The sequence below is a fragment of the Diabrotica virgifera genome, chromosome 8 (genome assembly GCF_917563875.1).
Source record: "Diabrotica virgifera virgifera chromosome 8, PGI_DIABVI_V3a".
Taxonomy (NCBI): Eukaryota; Metazoa; Arthropoda; class Insecta; order Coleoptera; family Chrysomelidae; genus Diabrotica; species Diabrotica virgifera.
The window spans coordinates 134,222,425-134,234,652 of NC_065450.1; the positions used below are offsets into that span (position 1 = coordinate 134,222,425).

Consider the following 12,228-nt stretch of genomic DNA (forward strand, 5'->3'; position numbering starts at 1 on the left):
TAGCCTAACTCAGAGAGCTTTAATATATTACTCAGGCACATATTTGCTGTTTATTTAGCGTTTGCCTCTAAATCACCGCCTTTGAAATCAATAGGCAGTGATGTGTTGTTGCCATATCAATTTCTAAAAGTAAAAGTTGATATAAAAATAGTGTTTTTCAAACTAAGCAATATCTTACGGCTTAAGGATTACAATAAAACGAACGTATATAGTCGTACCGAATTTATTTTGCAAACATGAAGTTGGTCAAGTGCAATCAATTACACAGTTTAAAAAAATACCTCTAATACAAAGTATAACAATACTTGAATATATGCTATACAGGGTGTTATAACAGAAAAAAATAATAAGCAGTAGAATATGATCGCCGTTTACAATTAAAAGAAAAATGATTTAAAAATTGTGGCCTTCTATGGAAAGTTTTTGTTATCAATGGGTTAAAGTGTTTTTCACTCAATAATATGTAGTATGTGTAATAATATGTGTAGAGCACCAATTCAAGTTAAACTTGTTATTGATTTTTGTGTTTGTTATTGTTTTGTATTTTTTATGACTCTGTAAGCATTGTCTATAAAACTGTACAATTTTCCATGACAATAAAGCATATTTCTATTCTAAGTTGTCTATTTCTTAAACCAAAGCATTGATTATTACTACGAAATATTATTTCGTAGAAGTTGTCAAACAAATAAAATATTTGGGAATCATTATTGATAATTTATTTATCAACGTTAAAAACGATTTATTGATTACAGTTAATTTATTTAATGGAAATTAAGGTAATAATAATAATAATGTTTATTCAACACAAATATAACACTATACATAAAATAATAAACTATAAAATCTTCATGCGACTAAAAACATATCAAAGTGTAGATATAGTTAACAAGAATAAATATAGGAAGCCACAAGAAAATAAATTTGCACGTAGCTATAGCCCAAAGTAACTCCTGTTGTTTATCCAAATTTTCACTAGTCAAAAGCCTTCAAATTAAAGTTCCAACAGTTTTTCCTTTTTCTACATATATAAAATATCTGGTGTTTGTTCCTAAAATCAAATACATAAATAAAAATTTTACGTTGTGTACCATAAAAATCATACAAATGTGGAAAGTACCACAAAAGTACAGTACACACTTGATACTCCGACATGCTCGGTAGTCTGACCTTTTGGTCCCATACCTGTCGGACTATCAAGGGACAACTGTATTTTAATATTAGGACAGTTATACCTACAAGGTTTAGGTTAGTTTAGTTAGTTTTATACAAGGGCAGTTCCCATAATAAGTCACAACAAAAAGGTATCAAAAGAAAAAGCTATAGATCTGAAATGGAAAGCTACTACGTTTAGTCTATATATAAATGAAAGTAAAACAAAATATACAGAGAGAGTCTGTAAAGTGGAATAAATTCAATATCTCAAATACTAATTGTTTTTTTGGAAAATGCTCAGACCCGTCGATTAGTATTTCAAATTGTCCTTTTTGACATTCAATAATAATGTATACAGGGTGTCCCAATTTAGAGATATGACGTCATCGTCGATTTTCTTAAATGGCAACACTGTCATTTTGATAGCTAATTTGATAGGGTTTGTAAAGTTATACATAACTGCAAAATATCAAATTTTTATTCTCTACCATTTACAAGATAATAGAAAATAACAAAGTTATATCTGTAATTTGGAATATATTCAATAATTAAAATACTAACTGTTTTTTTGAAAAATGCTCAGACCCGTCGATTAGTATATCAAATTGTCCTTTTTGACATATACAGTGGAACCCCGTTAACTCGGATTAATCGGTACCGCGGCCGATCCGGGTTATCGAAAATCCGGGTTAGCCGGAGAAAATGGTAAAAATTAATAAAATGTGGTATGCTTACAGATAAACTCCGTTATAATTGGCACACAGACACTGGTAAACCACGTTCGCGCTTCGCACAAAACCACACATACAAAGCGTCGCGTCGTCGAGAGTCTCATTTTTAGCTTTATTAGCTTTGCACCGATTGTCCAAACTGTCTTTTGATATCATTTTGAAACAAAAACAAGATTTTTAGGTTTTATTGCCATTACGTAGTGAAAACACAAAATCTGAATAGATTTACGAATGATTACAGAACGGAAGCGAACAATGCGACTTTACTACACACAATACCGTCTCAATCGCAAGGAAGTTATGTTATTTAATAACAGTAAAGACTAAGACCATTGTTTGAAAAATAATTTTAATAGCCTTTTAATCTTTTCTAAACAATGCTAAGACAGTTTCAAATAAACAAAGGATACTTACAGGTGCCTGTTGTTTTCGATAACACGACAATGAACGTTGTGTACCATGAGTCATTTTTACTATGGTATATTATGTAGTTCAAATTACACAAATACGTATTATCTCTCAAATATTATATTACATACATTTTTATTGTTGAAATGTTTGTCTGATAATTAACTATGTATTTTGATGGGAAATAAGCCACAATTATATTGAAAAATAATTTTATTAACATTTCGACGCCCAGATCGGCTGTCGTTGTCAAAATACAAAATATGTACTGAAAATCAAAATGTTTATCTGATGAAAATCGGTCCGGGTTAGCCGGACTTCCGGGTTATCGGGGGCCGACTTATCGGGGTTCCACTGTAATAATAATGTATACAGGGTGTCCCAATTTAGAGATATGACGTCATCGTTGATTTTCTTAAATGGCAACACTGTCATTTTGATAGCTATTTTGATAGGGTGTGTAAAGTTATACACAACTGCAAAATTTCAAATTTGTATTCTCTACCATTTAGATGATAATAAAAAATAACAAAGTTATGAAAAAGAAGTAATCAACTAATAATTGAATTTAATTATTTCAATAAATTAAGCAAAAACTCATAATGTTGCCCTCAATTATTGTCAAATTGTCAATGGGCAACGTTATGAGCATTTGCTTAAGAGGATCGGTACGTATTTTCGGCTGCAATGCTATTTAAATTGGGATTCATTTTTTTCGAATCCTGAGAAAACTAATAAGTATTTTTGAAAAATTTAAACGCAGAATGAAAGATTACGTTATTAGCGAGGGCCGCAAGTCCCTAAAAACTTCTGTAATGTTTATTTTAATAAGTTACAGGGGTGAAAAACTAAGAGAAAATTTAGTGTGATTTTTAATTTCAAATATATCATTCAAAATAAACTTTTTATTTATTCTAAGGGACTTTCGGCCCTCGGTAATAATTTAGTCTTTCATTCTGCGTTTAAATTTTTCAAAATTATTTATTGGTTTTTTCAGGATTTAAAAAAAATGAACACAATGCCGTGGTAATATTTTCCAAATCTATCTTTGTCTTACAACGCACTCAGCCGAATATAATATTGTCAGCATATATTGTCAGTCAGACACTGACAATCAGTGACAAATTTAAATATTTGACATTGCATCGGGAATATGTTGAGTTATTGATTAAATATTATTGATATATAGTGTATTTGATAAATAATTGATTTAAGACGTGAACTTAATAAAAAGTTATTTATTGTGTATTATTTGTGGAAGATACAATCAGAGAATACATCAGGATAATATATTCTGTGATCCAAGTATTTTGTTGTTAAAGATGTTCAAAATTGTAAGCGTTCCATAACAATATATGTATTATTAAAAAATCACTTTAACACTTTTCCTCTTTCCTCGATTGAGTATTAGTCTTTGTTGTACAAATAAATTATTACAATCACTGAATACATAGTTAGTGAAAAAATTATCACATTTATTAACTGAATTAATAATTTGCAATTATAAAAATAACAGTTATCCAAGAACATTCAAAACCCATCTCTTTAAATTAATGATGACATTTTCAAGTAGAATGACATTCTAGTAATGTTTACATATCCATACCAGTGTGAATTTTACTACACGTAATTTGCCGTGTAAAGACAGAAAAAGTAGGGATACACATAAAATATTTGCGAATTATGTACCCATAGCCTTAATTGAAATAAATAAATTCAATTATTATTTGATTACTTCTTGTTCTTCATAACTTTGTTATTTTTTATTATCTTGTAAATGGTAGGGAATAAAATTTTGAAATTTTTCAGATGTGTATAACTTTACACACGCTATCAAAATAGCTATCAAAATGATAGTGTTGCCATTTAAGAAAATCAACAATGACGTCATATCTCTAAATTGGGACACCCTGTATACATTATTATTATATGTCAAAAATGACAATTTGATATACTAATCGACGGGTCTGAGCATTTTTCAAAAAAACAGTTAGTATTTTAATTATTGAATATATTCCAAATTACAGATATAACTTTGTTATTTTCTATTATCTTGTAAATGGTAGAGAATAAAAATTTGATATTTTGCAGTTATGTATAACTTTACAAACCCTATCAAATTAGCTATCAAAATGACAGTGTTGCCATTTAAGAAAATCGACGATGACGTCATATCTCTAAATTGGGACACCCTGTATACATTTTTATTGAATATCAAAAAGGACAATTTGAAATACTAATCGACGGGTCTGAGCATTTTCCAAAAAAAACAATTAGTATTTGAGATATTGAATTTATTCCACTTTACAGACTCTCTCTGTATAGAGTGCACAAAGTAAAATCAACATGAACATCTGAAGGTAGAATACCATACCTACGAATATGCCTCCCATTTTCACTAACCAGACTCAATAATAAATGACAACAACACCAGTCAAGAAAAGCATGGATTCTTAGCAGCAATAAGTGATTTTATGCATACAAAGACTTGACGAAAAGTAAGTTACTAAGTCTAACCTTAGAATCTACAAAACAAATCTACACATTGCAGTGATGGTTTGTGGAGAATTAAAATGAACCACGAGCTGGATAATACTAATGCAGAGCGCAGATATTGTTAGAATTGTAAAATCTCAAAGACTAAATTGGCTTGATCACTCGGAAAGAATGCCAGATAATCGAGCTGTACAAGTAATCCAGAGATGGAAGCCCCAAGGAAATAGAACAAGAGGAAGGGCCCATAAAAGATGGATAGACGATATAGAGGGGGATCTTAAAACCATGAACATCGGAAAAGTATCTGGCAGGGCAGAATGTTGTTAAGCACACCAAGACTCACAAAGGGTTGTAGCACCATTAGAAAAATATTGAATGACAGTTTAGGCTATATGCATTAAAACATGGTGAGCTTTGCATCTAACCATATTGTAATAAACTATATCTTAATATCTTATACTTACATGGTCCAGAGAAGTATCTTCATTATTTTCTTTACATTTACTTCTTTCATTAGCTCTTCTCTTGCATTCTAGATCACCTTTTCTTTTTATTGCCTGCTTTGGTAACCCATGTTTTGGTTTGGAATATCTTTTTAAAGTGGCTTGCTTTCCTAATAATTAAGTTTGAATTATTACTTAGGTCCATCTTTATTATTGTACAGTCAAACCCGCTTATTAGAATACCTCTTAAAGGAATATCCCGGTTTAAGGAATAAAAATTTGAGGTCCCGAAACGTTTTTACTAGCGACCAATGATCGGTTATTAGAATATCCCGGTTATAGGAATAGTTTTGATTGGCACGAAGGCTATTCCAATAAGCGGGTTCGACTGTACATTTTTTAAAAACCTTATTAATTGAATTACTTACCACTTATACAATTATTGCATATTCTTTCATATTTTAATTTTAGTTCTGTTCTCCTTATGGCTTTTACATATCTATTAATTCATTGTTCCCGACTTTGTTTTGTTAAGGATAACTATTTACATTTATTTATTTATTTACAAGATAATCTGTCAATTGTCAAATTGGTGTCAAATATTACGAGCCGTTAAATACCAAGGTTCATAGATAGGGGTTAGGTTATCTCATAACTATGATGGGGGAAGCGAGAGGGAGGGGAATGCCTACGTCACTCGTACGACAAAGTCAAGTTTGACAGTTGTTTGTGGTTATATTTCCGTATATTTTTGTGGAATTTTCTTGTAATATCGTTTATTTGTTTAATATTTGTTGAGTTTTTAAGCATATAAGGACAATATTACTATAATTACTTATTTGGGTCCTATACAAAGGCAGTAATGACTTGTGAAGTGTGTTTTCGTAACCGTGTAAAGTTAGTTTAAAAATTATAATATTACACATAATAATATGTAGTTTTGTATGTTATAATAATAAAACATTTTTTAGATGAGTGGTGGTAACATTTGTAGCATAGCTATATGTAAAAGCAACTCCAAAATTCCTGAACCAGATGGAAACAAAATAATGCTTTTGGACATTTCCCAAATACCTTAACATTATCAAACAATAATGGATAATAAAATGTTACAAGATAAATGGGCCTCTAAACATAAGAAAATAGGTAGCAACCATTTCCTCGTGTCTGAATATGTTAATATTATGTTATGTCTTTTTTATATTTTAACCTAATAATAAATTATTTATATTATTTGTTCTTTTGTTGTTGCATACCACCAAAAATGATAAAAGTGCTGCACATTCCACGAAAAACATAATGAGTAAGTACCTACATATTAGTATTTTTGATTTTAAACTTTTTCTTCTATTTTTTTGGATTTTTGTGCTAATTAAATTGTTTTCTCCATTTAAAACACACATAATAAGTGTTAAATGAATTCTAGTTTTTTGTTAGCAGACTATTGATTTTTAAGGGAAAAATTGATATAATTACCAATATAAGAACCACTTAATATACCTATACCCAAGAAAATCTCAAAATATATTGCAAAACCTGAGTTTTTGAACCTTTTATTAGCATTGACTCTTATGGCAATTTTAAAATTGTCGTACGGATGACGTATTCCCGCCTTTAAAAAGCCAGCCTTTGATTGGTCTACAGTTATGAGACAACCTACGCCCTAATCTATTAACCTTGGTTAAATACCGCTATGAATTCCACGATTTTATTGGTTAGAACTACCCACGTGATATCTGTGTTCGTATTGGTCAGAGAATTAAGCAATAAAGACAAATAATGACAATCAGCTGTTAGACATCCTTATGTGATGGAATTTTTATTTTGATGTAAATGAATATTATTACTGATAATTTGTATAAGCAAAATTATTGTACTGCACCTACAGTGACTCACAGCTTCAATTCTCAAATGATACAGTCGTTACTCAATAAAACTAGCTTGTGTCAGTGACCCAATATAAGTAGCATTGCAAGAAACTAAACTAACTCATACCATCAATATCAAGTTTCCAGGATACGACATCTACAGGAACGACCACAGAGCAAATTCAGGAGGAACTGCTATCCTAGTGAGAAAAGGAATAAATCATACATTACAACATACGCCACCACTAAACACTATGGAAGCAACAACAATAAAAGTCCAGATGAGACAAGGTGAAATAAGGATCACTTCAGCATATGTAAGGCCAACAGATCCTCTAAACGACGACGACCTGAATACGTTCCTGAACGCCGAAGAACCGTCCATAATAATAGGAGACCTAAACGCCCGATCCCCTAACTGGAACGATAGAGCTACAAACAGAAACGGTAGAATACTGAATAATTATCTAGTGAACAACGAAGACACCATGGTGATTGGGCCCATCGAACCAACATACTTTCCTGGAAATGCTCTACCAACCCATTTAGATATAGTAGTGGCCAAAAGCCTAGGACTACAAACAGACATCCGAACCTTAAACGAAGGATCAGCAGACCACAACCCCATACTCATAGAAATAGGTACATGGGAAGAAGATAACAGAACAACAAAGAAAAGAAAGAAAACCAAGTGGTCTAACTTCAAACGCCTAGTGAGCATAGGAATTGGAAACATTCCTACAATTGACAATCCACAAGAAATAGAGGAAAAAGTCCTAGAGCTCGAAAACATCATAAAAGAAGCACTAAGAAATAGCACTACTGAAGAAGAATATGAAATTCATATGGGAAGATTTAGAGACATAAATCAGGAAATAAAAGAAATGATAAGGGAAAAGAACAGAGCCAAAAAGAGAGCCAGAAGAACAAGAAACCAGGAAGATAAAAATAGGGCAAATCGACTGAATCGACAAGTCAAACAGGCACTAATAGACCATAGAAGCCAAAAGTGGGAAAACTACATAAAAGAAATGGAGGAAAGGAGCCAAAATATGCAAGAAATATGGAGGCTCCAAAGAACTTTAAGAAACGATAGAAAACCCATTCCCCCACTACATGGAGAAAATGGGATCGTCTACACAGAAGAAGATAAAGCCGAGGTGATGAGAAGGACACTTGAAAGAGAGTGTACACTGAATTATCACCAAGACGAAGATATAGACTTTATCGAAGAAGTCGAAGAAACAGAACTAGAAACGCCCGAAGAACAAGAAGAAATAATAAATCCCACATCACCAAGAGAAATAAGTGAACTGATTCGAAAAAGTTCACCAAAGAAAGCACCTGGTCCAGACGAAATCACTAACAGAGCTCTGAAGTATCTTCCCTCGAAAGCAGTTGTGTATTTGACAAATATAACAAACGCAATACTAAGATACAGGCTCTTCCCAAATCGATGGAAGGAAGCCCATGTAATTATGATACCCAAGCCAGGAAAGAACCACATATTTCCTCAAAATTATAGGCCGATTAGCTTACTTCCAGCAGTCAGTAAGATAGTGGAACGGGTCATCCAAACCAGGCTCCAATCAGAGACAGACAGGCTAGGCATAATCCCAGAATCACAGTTTGGATTCAGAGCTCAACATTCCAGCGAACTTCAAATATTAAGACTTACCGAATATATAGTAGCTGGATTCAATGACCAACAATATACGGGAGCAGCCTTTCTGGATGTAAGCAAAGCCTTTGATAGAGTGTGGCATGAAGGACTGATCAGCCTTTATGCAGACGACACTGCAATTGCTGCAAAACACATGAACCTAGATATAGCTGTAAGAAATCTACAGACGGCATTGGATACAATAGAAGAATGGAGTATCCAATGGAAAATAGCAATAAATCCAGATAAGACCCAAGCGGTTATCTTCAAAAAGAGAAGAGATAGCCCAGAAGAACAGCTAACATTGCAAGACAGACCCATCGAATGGCAAAACGAAGTTATATATTTAGGAGTCACAATGGACCAAGGTCTTACATTCACATCACATGTCAACGCAACAGTCCAGAAAACAGCAGCGGCCAGATCAGCAATAAGAGGACTCACAGGAAGAAGAAGCAAATTAGCTATGAAAACAAAATTAAGACTGATAAATAGCATTATACTGCCAATAATTACATACGCATCTCTTGCATGGGGTCACATAAGTCAAAGTAACAAAAAGAAAATACAAGCGGCACACAACAACTGCCTCAGAGAAGCTGCAAACGTGCCCAGATACGTCGCCGAACGGTTCTTATTTAGAGACCTAAAACAAATAAGAGTACTGGATATTATGGAGGAAAAAGCCAGAACAAAATTTGCTGAGCTAGAAGACCACCCAAACCGGATCTTGCAAGAGATATTAAGGTATGATGTGTACCATAGATGGAAACATAGGAGACCCAAACAACAAATATTAGTAAATATATAATAAAGGCTAGATAATCGTAGCTCTATCAAAAGAAGACAACTTGCTCACCTTTGGCATCTCATTATATTTATTAATGTTGATTTTTATAATTTTCAGACATCCCTCAAAAAAATATACAAAAAACTTCAAATCGGCTTCAGCCACTAAAAAAATCAATAAAATATTAATAATAGGCGAAAGCCACAAAAAAAAATATTAGTAACAAAACCCAAAAAAGGGCATGAGGGGCCCACATCCTCGAGCGCCGAGTCGCCGAACTGGATAGAGCCCAGAGCGGGGACTCGGCGCCCGAGCAAGCAAAACAGATCGAAGATAAGTCACTAGAGATAGCGGGAATAGAGCGCCTCACGCTGGCCTGCATTGATCGGGGTAGGATTTCATATGGGAGTCCGTGTACCCAAGACTCCCATATGATAAGCACTTTGCTGATTGAGAGCCTCTATAGCGCATCAGAGTGCTATCGGGGGGTAAGTGGATGGTCTGGAGCATTGAAGCGGGGTGGAGTGATTCCTGCTTACGGGAGTTAATCCTCCTCGCCCCAATGAATTGTATCACCCGAATGTCATTCTCTAGGGGTGAGCAAGTCTCTCAGGCTGGGTTAAATCACTATGCTTGCTTGCTTGACCCAATATAAGAAAAAAAAATTACATACTGACAGTAAGTTACTAACTATAAGTCCTCTAAAATAGCAAAGCTATGTTTTGGGTTTCAAATATACCATACTTAAATAACAATAGTTCTTTAATTATTTTGTGTACGATTTTGATATCAGCTAAAATGATGTAAACTTTTAAAGGAGAATATTAATAAAGAAAACAAAACTCCTTGCTGCTTATTTCTTTGGCTGATAAAAGATTTATTTCTTGCAGTTCAGCTATGTAGGTAGATTATTCTTTTGTAATATCCGTTTAATTGTTTTAGGGTTACCTATTTTTCCAAACTGTGTTTCCACCTCATCTCTCAATTTTGGTGCACTTTTTTGGGATTATTTGCTATTTCTCTGACAATACATCTTAGCTATTAGGACTTTGCAGACGACTGCTCTGAAAAGTTCATTTGATGTTCATCCGTACCATTCTCTCAAGTTGCGCAGCCAAGATATTCTGCATCTCCCTATGCTTCTTTTTCCTTGAATCTTTCCCTGCATAATGAGTTGGAGCAAGTTGTTTTGGCCCATACATGGCAACATTTTTCATACGAATTTCTAGTTACATACAATCTATCTTTTTATGGCATAAGGCCAAACCCAGTTATACCAGGAAATTGGCTCAGGCCATAGCATTATTCTCTACATATAAAAACTTAGGAAAGTGTGTCCTTTTAGGTGACACAATAGATCGAACACAACGAGCCATGTGTATCTTTTTTAGTACACAGTGTTGAGGACAGTGTATATCTAAAAGGATACACTGGCGCTGAGGGTGTTAATTATTGCATATTTGAAACCCAAAACATAGCTTATGCTATTTTAGAAGACTCATACTAACTTACCTACCTTCAGTATGTAAGTTTTTTCTAATAAATATTGAGCGACTGACACAAGCTAGCTTTATTGAGTAGTGACTGCATCATTTAAGCTGTGAGCCCCTGTATATGTTTATCAGTCATGGCCTAGCTACATGTTAAAATTGTTTCGTTATCATTCCCTGCGTTGCTTTCTTCAGCGTGCACACTGATTTTTGTACAGCAGCTTTTGTAGCCAATAGTTACTCTTGTTTGTTTTCTAGATTTTTCCTAATCAGGACTTGATTTCTTTTTGGTTTGTTACTAACTCCCTTCTACAATAGAGAGTTTGGGGCTTATTATTCGCTAAAGTGTTGGAATGCTTGTGGGTTTTGATATATGTACCTACTACCACAACTCTCAATACAAACTTTGATCAAACTGATAGTGTGACGACTAGATTTTTATAATTTGAACAAACTGCAGTTGTGACGGCACTTCCTGAGTTTGCTCAAACTGTTTGATCAAATTATTTGATAGTGAAACCACGACTTTAAGGATTTAAGTAACATCAATTTAATTTGCAATAAAAAAGATCATGAAGATTTGACGATGCTTGTAAATACATACACCCGATTTAGATAATTTAAGTGACAGCAATGTTTAGATTGTTTTGTCAAATATACACATGCAACAAAAAATTTAATAAAAATTTGCATAAAAAAATTGAAGTGTTTTAAAGGTTTCAATATGTAAAAACATTGAACCACAGAAACGGTTTTTCTCCACAAAGGAACAAAAATCGTAGCAACATATTAATAAGTGATACGTTTAAAAATCCAAATGTAAATGAAATTTCAGACTTTTTAAAAGGACACTAGACACAACATGCCCTATACTTCACAAAATGCCGAAGAAAATCATAATTATTATATAATATAACATATAATTTCCCCTAAATTACTTTTCCCCATATCCAGTACCTATATTAACTTTTATGTAAATTATCTCTTTTTAATTTTCATGCATTTATAATTTAATTTATAAGATATATTCTAGTACTGCCGTGTTTGTATTGAACAACTGAAATAAATTAAAAGAATATTATAACTATACAATAATTGTTTATATTTTTTATGAGATAAAAAGAAATATTTTATGAGACTAGGTAGAGTCTAGAAAGAAGACTAGTAGAAACGAATAAATAGTG

The 12,228-nt window shown here is 33.0% G+C and overlaps 1 long non-coding RNA gene across 1 annotated transcript; it reads right to left on the bottom strand.

Moving 5' to 3' along the window:
• Window positions 1–207: 207 nt before the first annotated feature.
• On the bottom strand, window positions 208–5,825 carry LOC126889449 (uncharacterized). Its single transcript, XR_007700032.1, has 3 exons — window positions 5,662–5,825; window positions 5,255–5,403; window positions 208–1,051 (listed from the first exon to the last, which is right to left on the bottom strand). It is a non-coding gene; the product is annotated as an uncharacterized LOC126889449 (long non-coding RNA).
• Window positions 5,826–12,228: the final 6,403 nt, after the last annotated feature.